The sequence below is a fragment of the Melanerpes formicivorus genome, unplaced genomic scaffold, assembly GCF_026170545.1.
Source record: "Melanerpes formicivorus ecotype bairdi unplaced genomic scaffold, bMelFor1.0.p_v2 SCAF_59, whole genome shotgun sequence".
Classification (NCBI taxonomy): domain Eukaryota; kingdom Metazoa; phylum Chordata; class Aves; order Piciformes; family Picidae; genus Melanerpes; species Melanerpes formicivorus.
Window position 1 is genome coordinate 3870585 of NW_027142411.1, and position 22098 is coordinate 3892682.

The following is a 22098-nucleotide window of genomic DNA, read 5'->3' on the forward strand; positions in this document are numbered from 1 at the left end:
TGTGCGGGAGCCTAATCTGTGTTGTGGAGCTCTCAGGAGTATTGTAGCAGCAAAGGTATATTTTAGGGTTCAGTTAATTAACAATTACTTATAAATCTGCCTAGGTCCTGTGTTGCACTGAACTAAACTCCGCTGTTGTGGCTGTACCGCAGAAGGAATATGCTCAGCAGCCAGAGCAGTGGTTTGGCTAACCTGTAGAGCTCTTTTTCTGCTCATTTCAGTCATTGCTCTTTGGATACTAAAAACTTTCCCTCTTCCCGTCGGTTGAACTAGATGCAGCGTGGAGGGCAGGACCGATAGATGGGGTTTTAGCTGTCTCAGTAGAAGAGCATCTCTGGGTCCCTGGGAAGAGGAACAGTGCAGGTCTTGCTCTCAGGGACCGAAGCGTTGCTGCTCTTGTAACTGTGCTTTGTTGTGGGGCTGAGGTTTGTAGCAGGCTAAATGTCTTGGATATGCCTATAGTGGGGATAAAGCTTTCTTAGGGGCCCTTAGGAGGAATGATGAAAATACATAATTATCTTCTGACTTTATTTTCCAGCAAGTGTTTGTGTTTGTTGTTTGTGTTGGGCCTCATTTCAAATGCAGGAGGAAGTGTCTAATACCCATTTCTTTAGCTGTCTGGCTCTGTACTTCATACAGTTCAGTGTAAGCACATAGAAACAGATCTTTGTAGTGAGGATGCGCCTGGCTTGTTTGCAGTAGTGTGGTTCAAGCAAATAACTTGATTAAAAAGAATTTTCTATAGCAGTGTGTGTGTGTATGTTTATTTTTGAGTTAATTCCTTTTGGAGACTTAAGGAAGGAGATCTCATCCCAGCAAGCTGAATTGAAAAGAAGTCGGAGCTGGTGTCGGTGTGTGCAGTGCCCAAATAAACCTATCCACCCAGGTACCTGCAAGCCCTGGGGTTTCACACTGCATTGCAAAGCAGGGCAAAGCTTCTCTCAGCTGCTTGAGAGCTGCTCTTTCTTGTTTTTTCTGCAAGGAATACTGTGCCAGCACTGCTGACACTTGGCTTCCCAGAAATAGCTCTTCAACTCAAGTGTGTGAATCCTGAAATTAGCTTACTGTTGCTTTGTGGCCTTTATAAGTTAATAGAGTAGTAAGTAAAATTCTCTTTGAGGAGAAACACTGAATTCCTAGGGTGGAGAACACCCAGTGCAGGAAATTACCAGTCAGTCCTAAGAAAGTGTTGCTAAGTTGGATAATGTTGGTAAGTAGGGTAATAAGCACTTCAATATTTTGGGCTCTATCAAGCAATGCTCTAAACAGTTCTGTATCTGGAGTCTTTGCACTTCCATGAATGCAAACCTGAATTCTTTGTTGGAGAATACAGTCCAAAGTATCTGTCCCAAAGCTCAGAGACCAGGAAAAGCTTGCCACTCTGCAGCTGGGTTTTGGGAGCAAAGCATCATCTTTGTGGAGCAATTTGGAGGGGAGGGATTACTTAATTATGTGAGATTCTACTGTATTAGGAGCAGTTACTGATTGCAAAGCACTACCTCATTTCACAAATGCTTCTCACAAAGCTTGTTTCTGATCAGAGAAGTTGGTTTGTGACCTTAGGAGCAGAATATATTGGTCCTCTACTTGTGTAGCTTAAAAAGAAATCCTCAGTGTGAGGAAGGCACCAGGAGCACTTGTTTTCCTATCCTGATCCTCCATGTGCTGCTTGGAATAATTCTGTGTGGAAGGCTGGATCAGGGTGGAATAATTCTATGAACATGCTGATGTCCCTGCATGGCTTGCAAGTGTTGATCCTCTTACAGATTTGATGACCCTTTTAACACAGGCAAACATGCAAGCAAGGAGAGCCTTTGTGGTGTTCCCAGTGCAGTTAGCAGAGCAGCTGCTGGAGCGTTCTAGGGCTCCACTTCCTGGAAAACCAGTGTTGGGTCAAGAGCCTGTACAGGGCTGCAGTTAACTGTTGGCTGAATAAACTGAGTTTGTATTTCATCCTCTGCAGAGCATGTGGGGAAGCAATCTTTGTAGGACCAAAGGAGCTCAAAGCAGAGCTGCTGCAGTTAAGACATGGGAAGCTTTTATTAAGAATTAACTGGGAGGATGAGGAGGGAAGCTGCACATAGCTAATTATTGGTGGTAATTACAACATGCTTGCTACATTCTGTGCATAAACCAGCTCTTGGCTCTTCTGTTCACAACCTTTCAGGGTATGAACAGTTAGAGCATATGTCCATCCCCTAGCTTGGTCTTGCACTGTAATGGCTCTATTAAGGAATCAAGGGAAGGAATTACATGGACAAGGAAGACCAAAGCCAATCTTAGGTGGATATCTCAGATTCAGGACTTGTGTGGACCTAGTTCTGGCTTCTCTTCATCTGCAGTAAGCTTGGCCATGCAGTTTGGTGTGGGTCTCTTGTGGTGCCTGAGAGCCATGCTAATAGAGTGCTAAGTTTGTGATGTTTAAGGCTTAGAGTGTTAATAGCAAAACACAATAAATGGGGCTTTGTTGTGTAACAGGTTTTTGGTATGTTGTTTATAGGTCTGGAACCTACAAGATATGATATAAAAGCCTTCAATATGAAAAATGTTACCTTTCGGAGCAGACAGTGAGAAAATTGCCTTTTAGAGGTCAAAACTCTCAGTGCCGCTGGCAGCGTGGCCTTGATGTCATTTGACGGGGTGGAAACACAGCCCTTCATGGGAATAAACAGCCAATACCTGCATGATTCATTTGGTTAGGAGGGTTCTCCCATTGTTGCTAGGCAATGTTTGCTAGGTGGAGTTTAAGAGCAAAAACCCCAAAGCCCAGCTGCTGTCACCTCAGAATCATACTTCTTGCAGGTTGTCTTGCTATTGCTATTGATTTTTAGTCTTTGATCAGGGGTAATTTCTCCTTTCTGCAGAAATAATGGGAGAAGCATCACCTGAATCCCAATAGATGCCTTCCCCTCTGAGAGGAGGGGAGGAGAAGAGGTAGGAAAAGGCTGTCCCCTGGGTAGGGGAAGGTTTCTTTTCTGTCTTCCTCCCTCTGTACCTCCTCAGAGCTGTCCGCTCGGAAGCGCCTGGCTGTGATGTGCAATCCTTAGAGAAGAAACATGGCAGAGACCAGCAGACATTCATTTGAAATGATTTTCATTCACTGCATTCTGGAATGGACTTGAAAGCAGGTCTCAGAGGCAACTTGTATGTACCAGTTTGTCTTACATATTTATTTGTGACAGACTTGAATCTTCAGGATGGTATTCTATCAAGTGCCAGACCCACTCAGTGTGATGGGCGTCTGAAAATAGGTCATTGTCAAAGGACAGGAGTGGTACAAATTCATGAAGCAAACCATTGCAGTCTGGGGTAACAGCACCCTCTGAAGCTAGGGCTCAAGATGTTATAATGCTGGGTTCAAAATCACAGCTGGCCATGGCTTTTTACTAACACATTAACGGCCTCTTTATCCAAACAGGAGGAGGCTGCTTGCAGACTCTGAAGGTAGCCAATGTTCATGGATTACTCCTGACACAGCACTTGGAAAAGAGTAAAATGAATCTCAGAAGGCAACAGAATTGGGCCAAACTTTGCTCCTGTGCTTGAAATAGCACTGACTGAAAAGAACTGATTTTTTGTGTGTTACATAGCATTTGTTTAATGCTGGGCTGTAGGCATTTGGGTTTGAAATGCTTTGTGCTTTTGACCAATGTCAGTGAGATTTTCTTCCCCTGCTCTAGAGTATGCCTTGGCAGGCCTGGAAAATAAATCTGCTAAGAAATGACCCTGTTTAAAAACAGAGCATCAGGAAAGGGATTGCTGTCATCAGCCCTGGACAAACAGAGCAGTGCAGTTTTTCCTGGCTGTGGCAGCATAAGCACTGCTGAGGCCTGCAGCTGAGCTGCCCAAGTGGTGCCTGTTCTGGTGTGTAATGGCAGTGGTGTTAATGCAAAGCAAAGAGGAGGACTGCTGCTTGATTAAGCATAGACTGTGGAAGTGGTCAGTAAAGGAACAAATAAATGCATTTGTGAATAGGAGGTTAATAGGGTTTGTAGTTGGCAGGTAAAGGGGTAGGCAAGAAATACAGGGGAAGTGTGACACCTGCTGGAAAGATGCTCTCGGGAGCAGGAGGCTCCTTCACGAGGAGCAGGCTGCTTGGACCTGACAGTGCTTGATGTGATGTTGGCAAACATGCATGCTGCTGCTGGAGGTGAAACTAGGATGAGTGACTGACCTGCCTTGTGACCCCCTTGTTCCTGCTGGCCAAACCACAAGCGTGGCAAGCTGATTTATAGTCCCAATGAGTAGTCTTTGGCTAAGGTACTGAAGAAAGTTCAGTAGCTTCCCACACCCCTTATGTACACCAAAAGTAAATTGATACAGGACAGGCTGAATGCCTTGGGAGATCCAGGCAGCTTTTCAGGAAAAGGCATCAGAACTGCTTGGATGACACAACCCAGCACTTATCTTTTGAAAGCACTCAAGTTCTTTGTTGAGTCTTCTGTAGTACTGCTTGCAGGTACCAGCCCGAACTCAGCAGCACTCATGGACTGCCCTCAGGCTGGGCCGGGAGGTGCTGGTCTGATACAGGCTTGGAGGAGCCCAGCATTATAGCCTCTGCTTGGTCTCTGCTCCCTTAGAGCTGCTGGATCCCCTGTGTGTGTTCTTCTGTGGAGGGCAGGAATCCCATAGGATGTGTGGGTGAGGAAGCAGACAAAGAGGAAGAGCTCTGTAGAAGAGGAGAGATGGGGGGGAGAGAGTGGAGGTGCTTTTTTGCTTGGTCAGATTGCTAGAGTTAGACTTTGCAGTCCCTTGGCCAGTAGAACTCGGATGTGGCTGGGGTGGGCTCAGAGCTGCAGAGCCCTTGCTCCATTGTATATAGGTCCAAGGTGTGAGGTGGTGCCAAGTCTGCAATTCATTGGGAAATTGTATTAGCTGAGCTAGGAGCCTCCTGAACATCCCTGAGAAGCAGAGGGAAAAGAAAATAAGAAAAGCCATTTTAATCTTGCAGTTCTGCCTTAAAATGCCTGATTCTTCTGAGGCTTCATTCCATATGATATTGATCATCCCATGTCACTCTGTGATTCTCCTGTGTTATGACTTTGCTGCTGAAAGATTGCTTTATCCTAGCCATAGTACAAGTTCAATCACAGTTCTGCTTTGTAGTTCAGGCTCATCTCCTGTGCATAACCACCTCCCCCCGATCTTGGGGGACTTTCCACTTCATCAAAAGGCAATAGGTCTTCAGCTTCTCTTCTTCATGCATTTTTCTTCCATTTTTAATGTTAGCATATCACTTGCTGGAACAATGTATTATACAAGAGCTCTGCATTGCTATTGGCAGTGACTTTTCTTGCTTTGGGGGCAGACTCCATCTGCAAGTTTTTGCCTGCTTGCTCAGAAATAATGCTTTTTGGGAACTGGCCAGTTCAAGCAGGGGAACTAGCTGGAAAATACCTAACCCCACAAATCTAGCTATTCAGTCATTTAGACCCAGCTGGAACGGAGCAGCATTGCAATAGACCCATCTGAAACAACTGGCTCCTTGAGCAGCCACACTGAGCACTTAGACACAGGTCACTCATTCCTGCTGGTGTTAAGAAAAGAATGGATGGGGCACTTAGTGCCATGGGTTAGTTGGTTAGATGGTGTTGGGTGATAGGTTGGACGTGATGATCTCAGAGGTCTTTTCCAACCTGGTCTGTTCTATTCCTCAGTCACAAATGGGTGATGGTTGTGAACTGTGATGGTCTGGTGCCATGGTGATTAAACCAGAGTGTTGATTCCAAGGGGTGGACTGCTCTGCTGTGCTAGCAGAGCTGAGATGCAGCTTCCATTTGTCAGTTTTGGCTAATCTGAGTGAGTGGAAGGTAGCCTCTGGTAAAGAGCTTGCTGGTACACTCTAGTGTAGTTTAGCTCAGTGTTGAGCAATTCCTCCCCAGTCTACCTCCTCCTCGTCAGTGTGGCAGTAATTACTCTGTTTGCTGGGATGGGTTGTGGAGGCACTCTGGTACTGGTGGAACCACATCAATTAACATCAGTTAACTCCCAGTTGCTGTACTGTCATACAAAGGCTGGGTGGAAGCCAGGCTTTGGTTCCTTTATGAGATGCTTGGGTTTGTTGTATCACATGGGGGGGAAACAAGCTTTATGCTCCCCTGCAGGGAACATGGTTATGTGTCAGTCAGTAGCTTCTGAAGATTATTGTTGGGTGTGTAGTAGAGAAATGGCCTTATTTAAAAGGAACAGAAACTGTGGTTTAACTCTTCTGGAAATCTGAGTGAGAAACTAAGTGAAGCTGAGAGCTGATTAATTTAAATATCTCTGAACCTAACTGAGAGGAAAAACATAAAAATAATCCAAAGTCAAACCAGAAGTTTTGGCTGACCAGAGAGCAGAGCTGGCAAGCTTTGGCTCTCAGACCTGTGTTGGTGAGGAGACATTTCTCCTTTTTGCTAAACTATAGCTGGTGCTGAGCTTATTCTAGCACAAGGTGCAGATGTGAGCTCAGTCTGAGGATATCTTAATAAATTTACTGAGTGGACTTCCTTCTGTACTGTGTTCTTATGAACCCTGCACTTTTGCCCAGGGCATCTACACAGGTATCTATCTCAAAGTGGAAAATAATCCTCATGTCACTAAATGAGGTAAAAAAATGAATGTAGTGCCTTGGAGAGAAGCAAAACAGGGAGGAGGGCTGAGGGAGGTGAGCAGTACAGAGTAACATTTGCTGCACTCTTGTGGACAGCAGGAGAAAAATGGCCTTTATTTTTGTGAGGATAACTGAGCAATGTGCTGGTATCAGCAGCAGCTTGGAAGTCTCAGTGGTAAGGCTTTGATTCTGCAGGGGTGATAGCCAGCTGGCACCTCGCCTTTGTGCAGCTCGGTCTGCAGTGCTGCTGCCGCCGGTGGGGCTGTGGTGCTGGTGGTGTGGGGGGGGGAGAGAAGGAAGGATGCCTTGAGAACCTGTTGCAAAAACATTGAATATTAATATATACAAATAATTTCAGAGGGAAGGCAAAAGTAAGTGGCAGTAGGATGTGGAACTTGGTTATGAAATATACCACTGGATGCCACTGTTGCTTCATGGAAGGTCACACTCAAACGACATCAGCTCTGCTCATGTGAAAAAGGCAGCTTTTCCTTCACCCTCATCTTCTTACTTCTTTATTACTTTAATCTTTGTTCATATCAAAGGAAAGGGGAAATCGTGCCCCACTTATTCTCTCCAGCAACATGGTGATATGGTTCCCCTATCTAGAAGTGACAGCTTGTCACAGGAAAGAAAAGGCAATGACACAAAATTTTGTGGTGTGCTTTTTTTTTCCCTTCCCCTTCTAAGGTAAAATCTTCTTGAAAAGAAGAAAGGTTGAGATGAAAGAGCAGCCAATTTTCCTTGTACCTAAATTCCTTCTCTCTAGCTCTGAATCCTGTGCTAATCACAGCTAGGTCTGGACACAGCCTTTATTCCTGTTTTAATGTTATCCTAGGGAAGAGGGCAGCAGGTCACTTTCCAAGTAGCTGTTTGTTTCCTTTCCCGGGCTGGGCATTTTGTACTTGAAAGAATGGTTTTTTGCTTGTTGCAGTTCTTTCTGCTTGGGGGAGGCAGGGAGGGTGGAGGTCATTATCAGGTGAGTTTTTGATGGCTGTAGCTTGTTTTCCCAGGCTCATTTGCCATCACCTGATTAGCAACTCTGGGGCTGTTCTCCAAGTCATACTGGGGTTGGGGTGGGGTGGGTTGGTTTGTTTTCCTTTGTATTTTGGTGGGGTTGTTTTTTCACTGAGGTGACCCCAACAAGGTAATTAATTTGAATCTAAACATTCAATGCCTTGTTTTCAGATGGCTTGGAAGGTTATTGTGCCCCTAATTCCTGTGCCTTCCTATGGGAGAAGGAAACAAATGGTGGGACAAGCCCCAAGACAGGAGGAGTCATGGTGGTGTGTGCAGCCTGCTAGCCTTGCTGCTTCAGAAGCAGGGACCACCATGCTGGAGCAGGTCCAGAGAAGGGCAGCAAAGCTGGGGAAGGGTCTGGGGAGGAGCAGCTGAGGGACCTGGTGAAAAGGAGGCTGAGAGGAGACCTCATTGCTCTCTGCAGCTCCCTGACAGGAGGTTGCAGTGAAGTGGGGTAGGTCTTCTCTCCCTAGTCTCAGGTGACAGAGGGAGAGGGAATGTCCTGAAATCATGCCAGAGGAGGGTTAGGCTGGAGATTAGGAACAATTTCTTTGCTGCAAGAGTGGTCAGGGATTGGCACAGGCTGCCCAGGGAGGTGGTGGAGTCCTCATCCCTGGAGGTGGTCAGGAAACCTGTGGCCGTGACACTTGGGGACTTGGTTTAGAGGCCATGGTGGTGTTGGGTTGATGGTTGGACCGGAGGATCTTGGAGGGCTTTTCTAGCTGGAAATTCTGTCATGCTGCTGGGGGGCTGTGTGCTTGGGTAAGCCTACACATTGGCTCCATGCAGCCTTAGCCTGATGAGTGGAGAAAAGGCAAACACAACAGATTTGGCCTGCTGAGAGGGCTCTGAAGGGAGCTGGAGCAGTGTGCAGGCAGCCCTGCGAGAGCAGGCAGGCAGCAGGGCTGCAGCCCGCGGGCCTGGCAGTGCCATGGCAACGGCACCGTGGGGCCCCGCAGCGCTCTGCCCTTGTGCCTCCTGCCTGTTCCAGGCAGCAGCACCCACGCAGCCTGGGTGGGCTGCAGCTGGGTCACGGCGTGGCTCTGCTGCTGCCGCACAACTGGCTCGCAGGGTGAAGGGAGAGGAGGAGGAAGAAGCAGATGGATTAAGTTTGTTGTCAGACATCAACCAGCAGCTGCAGCACAGCCCTGTGCTGGGGGTCTGGCAGCCAGGATGCAGTGTAATCAGAATCATGGACTCATGGAATGGTTTGGGTTAGAAGAGGCCTTAAAGATACCTGATTTCAACCCCCTGCCCTGGGCAGGGACATCTGCTAGCTCAGGCTGCTCAAGGCCTCATCCAACCTTGCATGCCTCCCTGGGCAACCTGTTCCAGTGTCTCCCCACCTTTGGTGTAAAGAATGCCTTCCTAATAGCCAGTCTAAACCTGCCCTCCTCAAGCTTAAATCCGCGGTGCTACTGTTCTCTGGTACTCTCCTCCATCTCCTGCAGCCCAGGCTGAAGTTCTGCCTGGATCAGCTGCAGTTTTCCTGGCTGCTGCGGGTACTGAAGGGAAGCCTGGCAGCAGAGCCGCTGCCGCTGGTGATCCTGCGTAAACTTGTAGCGGTGACCCAGATAACATTGAGACTGACACAGTAAGTTACAGTGTCAGGAGGAATAAATGTCTCTGCAGCCCCCTCGCCGAGCTCCAGCTGTGCCGTGGTCCCTGCCCTGGAGCCCCATCTACCCAGGAGACTGAGCCCCTGCTGACGGGCTGTGGGACTCGCTGCCCTGAGCTCAGGCCGGAGCTGGCTGTGTGGGGGGCTCAGAAAACACACAGTGCTTGCAGTCACTGGGGAGTCACCCTCGTGTAGGGGATTTGGTAAGGAGCTTCTCCAGAATGGCTGCCTGGGCTCTGCCATATCTGCTGAGAACTCCTGACAGTCACGTTGAGTGTGACAGCTCTGTGGAGGGCACTTCTGTGCTCTCTCTCCCCTCATCCACCACCCCCTGCTCTGTTCCAGAGCTGTGACCCGGAGCTCTCATTTGTGTAGTGCCGTGTGAAGGGGAAGGGTCTCCCTGCTCTTAGTGCCTTGCAGGAGGGCTGGTTGCATTGCTGGAGCCCATTAAGGGGGCTTGCTCAAGCAATAAAGTGTGATGAGGTACAATGAGATGAGAGAAGCAGACATCTTGCTGGTGTCTGAACAGCTGAGGCATCACTACCTTTGTGGTTTGCAGCTCCTGGAGGAAAACAGCTAAATGAGGTTTGACTTCTGCAGGTGAGAGCCTGGGCTTATCCATAGGGAAGTGTAAAGTAAGATGGAACAAAGCAGGAGCCAAGCCTGTGTTCTTCAGAGTTTGTGGTGAGGCTGATGAGCTACCTAACGGTGAAGGCAAAGCCAGACAAGGGCGTGAAGAGCACAGCATACAGGTGAAGTGCATGAGCTGCTTCTGCCTTTCCTTTCCCAGGCCTTATGCTGGCTTCAGCCCTTGTTCATTTTAGAGTGGACATAGAGGCTGCTGCTGAACACTGTCCTCAGGCTTTCTCTTCACTGCCATGAGTGTACATGCAAAGATCAGGAGAGCTTCCCCAGCCTAAGCTCCTCTGGAGTGTCCTTAAGAGCACAGAATTCAGTCCCTGAATGCATTAGGAGCCTCTTGAAGATCAAAATTACTGATTTGTGGCTGTGGCATGTTTTGTTATCAGGAAGCTGTGACCTGATGGCAGAGCAGGCTCCTGTGTGCTTCACAGTAAGCCAGAGACAAATGGCAGCTGTGCTGGGGAGCACAGGCTGTGTGTGCTCCTCCAGGCCACAGGCACTGCCAGGGATGTGGAGGTGCCTCTGGATGTGTGTTAGAGCCAGGAATCCTTACCAAGCAGAAAGCAGCTTTTGCTTCACCCCCATAAGCCTCTGCCTGCTCATCTGCTGGGAAGCAGCAGCTGGGAGGCTTTGCTTTGTTTGTAACCTGCACAATGGAGCTCTTGCTGAAATCACAGCATCACTAAGGTTGGAAGAGACCTCAAAGATCATCCAGTCCAACCTGTCACCACAGACCCCATGACCAAGTGCCACGTCCAATCCCCTCTTGAACACCTCCAGGGATGGGGACTCCACCACCTCCCTGGGCAGCACATTCCATTCCAAATCACCGAGGGGACATCTTTGCAGCGTAGGGATTCACTCTGCAGCCCACATCCTTCATCCTGCTGAAGCACACTAAATGTCAGCATGATTATTTGCAGCCCCCTCTTCCACAGGGTGACCTCTGGAAGTTCATCTGGCCTCCTGGGGGATGTCCCACCCCCGGCTGCTGGTGTATGGGGAGCGCGTGGCACGGACCGATTGACGCTTGCAGTTGGTGCTGGGCCGCTGTGGTGCTTCACTGCAAGTCTCTTCAAGCTCTCAGCTCCCAGCTCATAAGCAGCAGCTTCCTCTGTGATAACCCTGCAGCCAGTCACTTGCTTCCTTCAAGCTTCTGTCTCTGTCACCAACCTAGTCATTAGGCCAGTTCTCATTGAAGTTGATTGTGAATTCTGGTTTGGGTGCTCTGCTTTGGTGGTGAGTTATTAGGGGAGGCATTTCCCTGTCATTGCTGCTATTTGTGGAGATGTTATCACTTACCCAGGCTGCAGAACAGACATTTGTAGGGTTTAGCAAACAAAAGTGATTGAGTAGGAGTCCATGGGAAAGGCGAAGCTCCAGCTGGCTTCTAGCAGCCTTGCTGTTTACTTCTTTCCTACAGGAGTGGTCAGGCTTTGAACATGCTGCCCTGGGAGGTGGTGGAGTCACCCTCCCTGCACCTGGGGACATGGTTTAATGGCCCTGTTGGGCTGATGCCTGGACTCGATCTTGGAGGCTTTTTCCACCTGAAACAGTGCTGTGATTCTAAGAGTGAGGTTGAACGTTGGTTGTAGCAGTGACAGCCAGTACTTGGCACTGGTAGAGCCACTTTTGCCACAGCACTCCTCTCAGAAGTGTTTGCTCAGACAGCAGCAGCCAGAGCGAGAGGTGCACTTAGCCCCACAGTGCAGTGAGGGTTGCAGAATGGCAAGCATCCACCTGTGCCAGATGTTAACCCTGAGCCAGGCTGCCTGACACATCCCAGCACACAGCATGCAGACACAGCATGGGCAGACAGACAGACGTGACTGAGCCTTGCTCTCTGCTGCCTCGCTCCTTGGGCAGCTGGTTGTGGCTCATGCTAGAGACTCCTCTTTGCTTTCTGACTGCTCTGGCAGAAACATTCAGCACTGCAGAAATGTTTCCTGGCCTGATGTAATGAGGAACTCCAAATAGTTTAAGAATGACCCTTTGGGAGGCTGTGTGCATGCACGCAGCTCAGGGCACAGCTGGCTTGCGGGTGGCAAGGAGCACAGGTTTTGCCCACGGGGGTGGTGTTCGGTGTCACTTTGCAGGCAGCTTGTGCCCCAGTGATTTTCAGCTGGTGGCACAAGTGAGTTCTTTCCAACTCTGCCATCCTTTGCCATCTCAGCCACCAGCTTTTTTCTCTGTGAACTGAAGGCATTGCAGCAGAGGTCAAGCTTTCCATTATGCACCTGCCTTGCATGTGGCTTTAACTCCTCTCTTCCAGTTCAGCTGTTACAGTAGTGCTGGCCCCATGCTTCACATTCAGCTCTACAGGACTCCTTCATGGATCTTTTCTAGCAGTATCATCATTTTTTCCCCCCCTGGAGCTTAAAATTATGCTGTCAAGTTGTGAAAAATGAAAGAGGGTTTCACAATCCAACTTCTTCCACAGTTACTTTCCCAATCTGGGATTCCTGTCCAGATTAATTTTCACTCAATGCAGGACATTTCCTCTCAACTTATCCAAACACAAGTAATGTCACCAGCTGCAAAAGGTGTCAAGATTCTGTTCAGGCAGAGGGAGCAGCAGCAAGGGAAGCAATGGCCTAAGGCTCCTGCACTGAGAGCTTGTCCCAATCCATTAAACAGCAGTAGAGGTGGCTTTTCCCTGAGAAATGAAAGCTCCAGGCTATGGTTCACCTTCAAATCCATGGATACAGGCTAAGGGACATTCTGACTGTATGGAAAAGTCATTTTGCCTTTAGGTGTGCACCCAGTCAGCATAAGCCTTCCTGGGCACCATGGTGCAGGCACAGAAAAGTCAGGTGAAGGTGATGCCAGCCTGCATGCAGACACATACTGAGGGCCACAGGGCACAGTTTTAGCTGTCTGCTTCTGTCAGATGTCAGAGCTGCACAGGATTCATTCACAACAGTGCTCCTGCACCTACTAGTAGTCAGGTGTGCTGATGCTTAGGGCAGGGAGCTGGGAGATTTGCCCTGTTTGTCCATTACCTGACTGGTTGGGTCTGATGCCCCACAATCAGAGAATGGTCTGGGTTGGAAGGGACCTCCACAGCTAATCCAGTCCAACCTCCTGCAGGCAGCAGGGACATCCTCCACCAGATCAGGTTGCTCAGAGCCTTGTACAGCCTTGCCTTGAATATCTCCAGGGATGGAGCCTTAGCTACCCCCTGGGCAACAAGTTCCATTGTTCCACCACCCCCATGGTTCAGAGCTTGTTCCTCACCTTCAATCTCAATCTGCTCTGCTCTCAATTCAAACCATTGCCCCTGCTCCTGTCCCTGCAGGCCTTTGGGAACAGTCCCTCTGCAGCCTTCCTTCAGGCACTGGAAGGCTGTTCTGAGGTCTGCCTTCTCTTCTCCAGGCTGAACACCCCCAGCTCCCTCGGCCTGTCCCCATAGCAGAGGTGCTCCAAGCCCCTGATCATTTTTGTGGCCCTCCTCTGGACCTGCTCCATCAGTTCCATGTCCTTCCTGTGCTGGGGGTCCCGTAGCTGGACACAGCTCTGCAGGTGAGGTCTCAGCAGAGCAGAGGGGCAAGACTCACCTCTCATCTGCTGGCCACACTGCTTCTGATGCAGCCCAGGCTGCCATTGGCCTTCTGGGCTGCAAGTGCACAGAGATGTACTTCTCTTCCCCCACCTGGAGAACCATGAATGACACAATCCTTAGTGTTTATCACTGAGTTTCATGTACTGCTCTCAAATCCATCCAACCCACCTATAGCAATATATAAGGTGAAGAGGTTTAGTCTGACCCTCCCCCCTCAATATCTCCAGTTGTCAGATTCCCTTTGTTTTAAATATATGTATATAATTCAAAAGCCCAGGTAGTCTGACCAGTAAGGCAGGCAATGTGCTAGAGCTGCAATATTTCTCTAGTCTCATGTTCAGTTTCTCCCCTGGAATCCTCAGGGACATGAATCCTGCTCAAGTGCCAGGCTGTGTACTCATCAAGGTGATACTGTCTCTATAAATCAGGCATAGCCTGACCGTTTCCAGCAGTGTGGAAAATGTGGCAGACATAATATGAGATGGGTTATGAACCTGACAACTTAGCCATGTTTATCTGTGCAGTAAAAGCAGTTTGGTTTTTATTATGTAGAATAAATCTAAGGACTTCATTACCTCACCCCGCCCAGAGGGAGTGCCGGGCTCGCAGTACAGTCTGTGAGGCACGCCGGAGCGAGGAATGATCAAAACCTTCTTGCCTTGGAGCTCTTCTGTGAGGAAGTTCAAAGCTCACCATTCACAACTGAAAGGTGAGGCAAATGATGCAGGTTATCAAGAGTGAAGAAGGAAGGTGTGCAGAGGTGATAAAGGCACGATGCATGCACCCTGAAGCTCCACAGGTCGAAGGTTACAGGAAGGAGAGGCAGAGCTGTGAGAACAGCGACGCTCCAGGACATCACAGCCAAACACAACCACTGCATAATTTCACTTCATTCCTGCACCACTGCTCCCAAAATAGCATCATGACACCCACATCCTTCTGCCCAGTCCTTATCAGCACCCAGTTCCTCTGGAGTAGCTGTGAGCAGAGCACAAACCCAGCTTGCTAAAGCTGTGTCTGAGTAAGGCAGTAATGAAGGAAAAGAGCAGTGTCAGCGGCAGAACGACAGCCAGGGCCTTGGCACAGACAACCCAGGCAGGAGCAGGTAGCCCTGGCTGCACACCACAGGCCAGCAGTCAGTGGTGCAGAAATCACATCCTCTTCTTTGTTTAGCAAGGCAGCAGCAAAGACAAACTTAACTTGTGCCAGAGCTGGCAGACACTCGCAAGGCTAGCCCTCTGATGGAACGGATTTCCAGATCAATTGGCTTTCCCTGAATCCTGGTTGAATTCAAGAACTGCTGTTGACCTAATTTAACAACAGTGACAAGTTAGTGAAGTCAAATCCTTGTCCCCTCCCACACAGAAGGTGCATTTTCAGTTCCCTGCTGTGGGGTTGCATTGCCAGTGAGGTCCCACAGAGGCTGTCTTGCCCCTCCCTTTCACAAGGAGCTGCCTCTCCCTTGTTATTCCTCATTCTACACCGTGACAAACAAGTCATACCCAGAATGACAATAACTGGCTTCAAACACATTTCCCCATTCCCTAGCTTCAGCTCAGAAGTCTGTTCCCTTGCAGATACAGCTGGCAGGCAAAGCACCACAGGCAAACTCCTTCCACAGTGCTGAGCCTCCTGGCCCCCTGGCTTTGGAGGCACTGACTCCAGGGTTCTGTTCCTGCAGGACAAGGGAAGTCCTGCTCTGGCTGACTGTTTAAGGAGCATTGCCCACTCTCTGGCTTCATAGCAGCCTGTGGGTGTTGCATCTCAGAAGTGCCTAACTCCACTTTTATTGCCTTTGACTCAGATGTGCTGTTGGAGCTTGGGGGTGATCTGCATCCAGAGGGGTTTGACATCAGGTGTTTCTTTCTCATGTGTTGAAACCTCCTGAAGCAGCCTTCGAGAAACTGCACTGCCCTGCCCAGCTAGAAGTCTGGGTTTAAGTGCTCTGAATCTTCTCAGGGCTTCCTAAACACATCAGCAGCACCTGGGCCAATGCGTACCTTTTGCAGGTTGAGCAGGTGGAAAAGGGAGAGCTCTGCCAGCTCCTGGTGTGGATTCACACCTAGCTGAGGGTGAGTCAAACCTGCAGGAACACTCAGCCTCCCCAGCCCAAGTCTGTGCAGGAAATGCTAATGCAAGCTCAAGTATATCCATTCCCACTCCAGCTCTGCCTCCATTGACTCTTTGATTGGTAATTAAGGCATATATTTGGTTCCAGAGATAGAGGAAAAAAACCCTTAAGTCCCAGAGGAAGCCATGGAATCTGAGCCCAAGGTTATTAATCATACTGCCTCTAATTGTATATAAAGTATCCTTACTCCCTCCAAAATGGTTTTTTTAAAGCATTATGGGATTTAAACATGTCACAATGTTCTGGATATCTTGATTAGATCTCCTTTAATATACTGCCTCTGAATAATTCTTCATTTATTTAACAGCACCAGAAATCTCCCAGAAATGAAGTGCTCTTGCTAATCATTAAGATTAAGCAGAATTTTTAGCCTGACTAGACCAGCACCAAGACTTGATAAGGGGATTTTTTCACTCCCCCCCTCCTTAAACACTGCTTTTTACTGTTGCCTTGCAATTAAAGCTTCAACCAAGGTCCCGTTAGGCCGATGCTGATCCCCTCTGTGGATCAGACAGGCCCTCAAGTCTTCACATGTTCAGAGTTAAGTCTCACTGGTAGCTAGCATCTGGGAAGGTTCTGACTAAACCGAGTGAGAACTCACTAAGATTAAAAGCCTAAAGAATTTTGCTCCTCACTGACGTTAAAAACCTGCTCTGCATCGTTCCCCTGCTGCAGCAGGATCGGGTGGTCCCACAAGGCACCGTGTGGGGCACCTCCCAGGGCCCTCCCCACAGGAGGGGAGGCTGGAGTGGCTGTGGGTAGCCCAAATGCACTAAAGCCCACGATGGATGCTCTCCATCATTCAATGACTCCTCAAGGCTGGGGTGTAAAAATCGGTGGAGTGCAAGTCAGAGAGGGCACAGAACCTGTGCTGAGCAGAAGCCCAGCTGCAGGTCAAAGCAAGCGCTGTGCAGAGCTCCTGGAGGGAGGAACAAGTGGCTTAGGGGAAGCACTACAGGGTCTGCCCCAGGGAGAACACACTTGGGCAGCTGTGCCAGGCCTGGTCCTGCAGTGGGACTGCTTCGTGTACGTTCCTCTTGCCTTCAGGAGCTGTGGCAGGGGCATTCTTGCTTCTTCTGTGGCTTCTATGCCCCTCTCATCTTCATTGGCCTTCCACCAAGTGTTCCTACTTTGGCAAGAGCCAACACATCCTCCCTGCCTCTGGCAAGAGCACTTCCAACCTTCTTTTTTCTCCCCTTCCCAAAAAATGATCTCTGTGGGGCTCCATCCATTTGCCACCTTCTTATCCCGTGTTTCCCGGTTTCTCTGCTCTGCTACACTTACAGTTCCTCTAAGAACCTCTCCTTCACAGCAGTGCCGTTTTGGATCTGACCAGACTACTGCTGCACTGGATCACCCTAATCATCTCGCCCTTCAGTTTCTCCTCCTTACAGCGACCTGTAGCTGCTAAGCACAGGTATTTGCATATCTATAAGCCAGCAAACGTTGGTCCCTTTCAAACCTTGCTTGGACCATCCTGAGGGAGTTAATCTTCAGATCTTTCCTATCCATCCTCGTTTCTCTCCATAGGGAGAGCCTAGCCCACAGATAAAAGCAGGGACAAGAAGGGAAGTTCTGAAAGGCTAACTCTTCTCAGGGCCCCAAGCTCACAACACACCCAAGGTCAGTCTTGCCCACTCATCAGGGGCTTTAGGGCACTTGTGGAGCCCATCCGGAGGCATGGGTGGTCAGTGGCACAGAGAGGCTGTTTCTTTAAGAAAGGGATCTCCAGAAACAGGCCAGGAGAGACTTGCTTAAATATGTGTAATAACCTCGTGCACATCTGCCTTGGGTTGTTAAGCTGTTACCAAAGAAACAGCCCTCCAAACAAGCACTGGCTTCCATCAGAGACAGCTCTTGAGTCAGCAGGAGAATTAAAAGGACACTGTACCTGTCATCCAACCATAGCAGCGTGGGATCTCAGGGTAGCTACCATAAAACAGAAATAACAGCGCAGGTTGCATTTGATCAGCTGCAGAGTTCACCGGTGCAGCTTTGTGTTAGTTTTCCTCTGCTCCAGAGAGCCCCCAAAACCAACAGCATTGTAAGCACAGCCAGGCAGACAAAGGGAAAGGAAATCAAAGCACCAAATGGAGAAGGGGTAGAAATGCACGCGTGCCAGCTCTGCATTGAGAGCTCCCTGCCTGCCCCCAGAAGGTTGCCTTTCATTCCATTCTGAAGCATTCAGCACAGCTTAGTGCCAAAGGCAACATCCCCTGCTCGGCAGAGCAGCTCTGCTGCTCCCCTGGCAGCCTGGCGCGGTGTGTCCTGCCGGATCTCTGCTGCAGCCTTGAGGAGCAAGGACGCTTGAGTACACAGGTGCTCTGGTGGCAGAAAGGTATAAACTGTTCACGGGACATACCTGGCTGCATGTCTGCAGGCTCCCATGTCCCAGTGTGGTGGGAAAGGAAAATAGTAACAAAAAACAACCTTCAAGATGGAATGAAATTTCCTAACCTATAGCGCTTAGGTCCTGCCCCTTCCCGGTGCAGAGCCCCAACAGGGCTATTAACCAAGGAAAGCACTCCTGTTTTGACGCGGTCTGTGCTCGGAGGAAGAAGGGGATGGCAGAAGGTCCTGCCGCTGAGCAGTGTGTCACTCAGCTCAGGACAGGGCAGCTGCCCGCGGAGGTCTTTCCTTTACCCGCACAGAGCTCGGGACGCTGCGGGGCAGCTCCTCCCGCCGCAGGCTGCCCTGTCCTTGCCGCTGCGTGTCTCTGGCCACCCTCCCCAGTGTCTCCTCTTGCACCTAGCTGTGCTGTGTACAACGACTTGTTTCCCCTCAGCCACAGCTTGTTTAAATCTGCCTTGGATGAGCGGGCTGTCCTCCTGAAAAGCTGGAAAGGTTCGTGTGCATCTCAGGCAGCGGTGATACTAAGTTGGAAGAGGGCGGGGGGGGGGAACCCTTATCCTGCATAAGCTTTCCCAGCGGTTTTGAAAGACCTGGCAGCTGCTCAGGAGGGAAAACTTGCCCCAGTAATAGAGGCTGTGCTACTGGAAAGTGGCATTTCTAAAGCTGTTGATCATTAGCAAAGCACCGTGGAGCAGGCTCCCCGTAACCAGCAGCGCTGGAGAGGGTGGCTGGAGCCAGTGAGCAGAGTTTGCCTCATAATTACTGGAAGATGAAACTAATTTCTCGTCACCCTGGATGCCTTTCACCTCTTGCCAGCAGCACTCGGGTAGAATACTGATGTTAATAATGAGGAGAGGAGGAACTGGAAGTGTTCTAAGATTTCAGGGCTGGCTTTTTAATGGTGTTCCCATGTAGCATGGCATGCCAGATAATTAATGCAAAATATCTGCTCCTCTCCACAGAGCTGCAGCTCTGCTGCTGTTCAGGGCAGTGCTTGCTCTCTGCTATCTCAAATCCTTAAGTGCTTTGGATGGAATTACAGCAATGCAGCTCACTTGCCTTTTGTAAGGTCATTCACACCCCCAGAATAATGCAGCTAGACCCCTGGGGTGCCTTCTTGTAAAACACACACACACACACACCTGGAACACCCAGTTTTCAACATCACTTATTTCTCTTTGCTCAACCTGACTTTAGAGTAATCTAAGCAAATCTACAGTTTCAGAGTTTTCTTGTTTAGGGGGGGAAAAACCCACCCAAAGCAGCAGCAGCACCACTTCCTCAGAGCCCTGCTGCACAGGCAGGCAAGGACTGAGCACCGGGCAGGTAGTGTTCTTACCTTTGCTGCAGCTGCCTGAGTGTTCAGGAAAGCCTGCAGAGGGACTGCAGGAAGCAATTTGTCTGTTGTGCCTTTTATCAAAGAAGTGATGTTGTTGGACAGTTTAAAACTTGCCCTTCTGTGGCTGCAAATAACTCCTGTAATAATTAGAATACATATTAAAATAGTCTTTGACAGCCTTGGCACCACCTGCTGCCCTCCTCTCACATGCTCACCTGTAGGTTATGGTCTCAAAATATTGCTTAGGGTAGGAATGTTTTCATATCCCACTTAAGCTGCTTTCCCATCCCTGAAGGGATCCTCCAGGAAGGCTGCACAGGGACTTTTCATTGGGGTGCCTGCAGACAGGCCAAGGGGGAATGGTTTGGAGCTGAGGCAGAGCAGGGTTACTCTGGAGCTGAGGAAAAAGTTCTTCAGCAGGAGGGTGGTGAGACTCTGGCACAGGCTGCCCAGGGAGGCTGTGGCTGTCTCTTGCCTGGGGATGTTGAAGGCCAGGTTGGATGAGGCCTTGAGCAGCTGAGTCTAGGTGAGAGGTGTCCCTGCCATGGCAGGGGGGTTGGAGCAGATGAACTCTGGGGTCCCTTCCAACCTGAGCCACTCTAGGATTCTAATCCTCCCCTGGTGCAACTTGAGGCCATTTCCTCTTGTTCTATCCCATGATAACTCAGAGGAGTGCATTTCTGGAGCAGTGTGGTGCTGGAGATGTTTGTTTAGAGGCTTGTCTGCTAGGTTCCACTGATGAAAGCTAACAAAACTGCTGGCCCTTCCTAACAGGTCTGTAAACCTTTCACCCTAAAGGCAGGGAGCTGATTGGATTGGCAGCATGCTTTTGGCTAATGACAGCAGTGCAAGATACTGACCTCAGGTGACCTCAGAGCTGGGCTGTAGAAGCTTTTTACACAAAGCCTTGAACTTCCCTTTCCAGATGAAACTGAGTATGAAATTCCATATGGAAAACAGGATAACATATGGGAAAAGTTCAGCTGCATTATCAAAGAGGAGAATGTCAGGATTTTATTGTCTTCCCCCCATATAGAATCCAAAGGGCAATGAGCAGAGTGAAAGCTCAACAGCATGCAGTTCAGGGGCTTGCACTTGGGTTGATATGAAATATTAGCTTACTTCTCTGTTGCCTTAGCTTTCTCTTTATTTAAGACAGTGCCATCCCTTCTGGCTGTACAGATTGATTTATTTGTTTATTTGGTTTTTAATTATCTTTTGTTAAAACACCTTCCCCCCCCCCCCCCATTTCTTGCCTTTTTCTCACTAGCCAGTAGGGAGTGATGGAAGTGAGAAGGGCAAATGAGTGCCACTAGCCAGTATTAAGTGTGTTCAAGTCTTTAGAAGCCTACTTCTGTCTTCCTCGAGGTCCTGTGAAGCAGATGCTGTGTGCAGCTTGTCAGAGACAGGCAAATAATTTATTTAGCATCTTTGCTTAAAGAACCAGGTGAAATCAAGCCCTGCCAAACCTTCATCTTCAGCTGTCATTTAGAATGCTATTCCCCTGTTGTTAGCTTTTATTGGAGCAGTAAAGGTTTTAAATGAATACAGAACTGGGGGAGTAGTGGTAGGAAAAGCTCCAGCTGGATGCAGGCAGAGGTGCAGCCTTGCCAGTGCTGGCTTTCACTCCTGCAGGGAGCACTCCACTGCTGTGTAACTGTGTGATCAGTCTCTGAGATGTGAGTGTGACCTCGTGGCTCTGCCAATCAGTGTGTGTGCCGATTAAGCTGAAAGGGAGCTGGGCTGATGGAGGAGGAAGGTGGAAGTCAGGTCTTTGATCTGAATCTAGCTGTAGGATTAAGTTTCTTGGTCTTCCCCTTGGAGCCCTCCAACACTAGAGAGCTGAATACAAGTGATGCCCAGCCCTAGTCTGGTTGTGTCATGGAGCTGACCTGACAGAGGAGCCTGTTACACCCTGTCCTTGTCTGGGGGACTCTCTGATCAGTTTGAGCACCAGCACTCCTTGGAGCACTTAACAGCATTAAATGCCAAGGATGGTACAACTCAATGTCCTGGTGGTGTCCTTGACTGTGCCTCCCACCCCCCAGGAAATCCCACTCCTATCAGAATCAAGGGTCTGCTCTATCTGCACTAGGAAGTGAGTAGTGTGCCTTGTTTTCCCTGGGTGCTGCTGAGTGTGACCTGTAGAGTGAGGTTATCATCCAGGCTTGCCTGCTGCCAGAGCAGCCCAGGCGAGGTTCTGCTGATCTTAGCTGGCCCAGCAGCCACTCTGAACACGAAGGCTGCTCCCCAGCCCTGCGAGCAGACAGCGAGGGGTGGAAAGGGGAGGCGGCAGCAAGGCAGCAGGGAGGGGCTGGGCGGGCTGGGAAGGGTGACTGCTCTCATGGGATAATGAAGGTTTCACATCACCTTTCTAATGCAAACAATGAATGAACAAACGCGGCAGGCCTGGTGTCAGATGATGTGTGAAACGTTTGTCAGCAAAGTTTTCAGTACAAGGGGTCTTACAACTATTTCCCCTATTAAACAAAACATGCAAACCCCCAAACCCAACCCAAAACAAACCAAAGACAAACTATGAAACCCAAACCGAGTGAATAACCAAACCAAAAACAAGTGACAAGCCAAACAAACCCCACCCACCCAAACAAAAACCCCAACCCAAACAAATCAAAGCAAAAAGCAAACTAAAACCCAACCCAAAACCAAGCCAAAACCCAAACCATACCAAAGAACAAACAAAACTGAAAGCCAAAGGAAACCAAACCCAACCCTCAACAGAAGTATTTCCGCTGTGTGTGAGGGTCTGGCCCTGTAGGAGTCACAGTGCTGGACACAAGTGTCTGCTCTCAGCTGTGTGTGCTCTTGGAAGTGCAGTTGT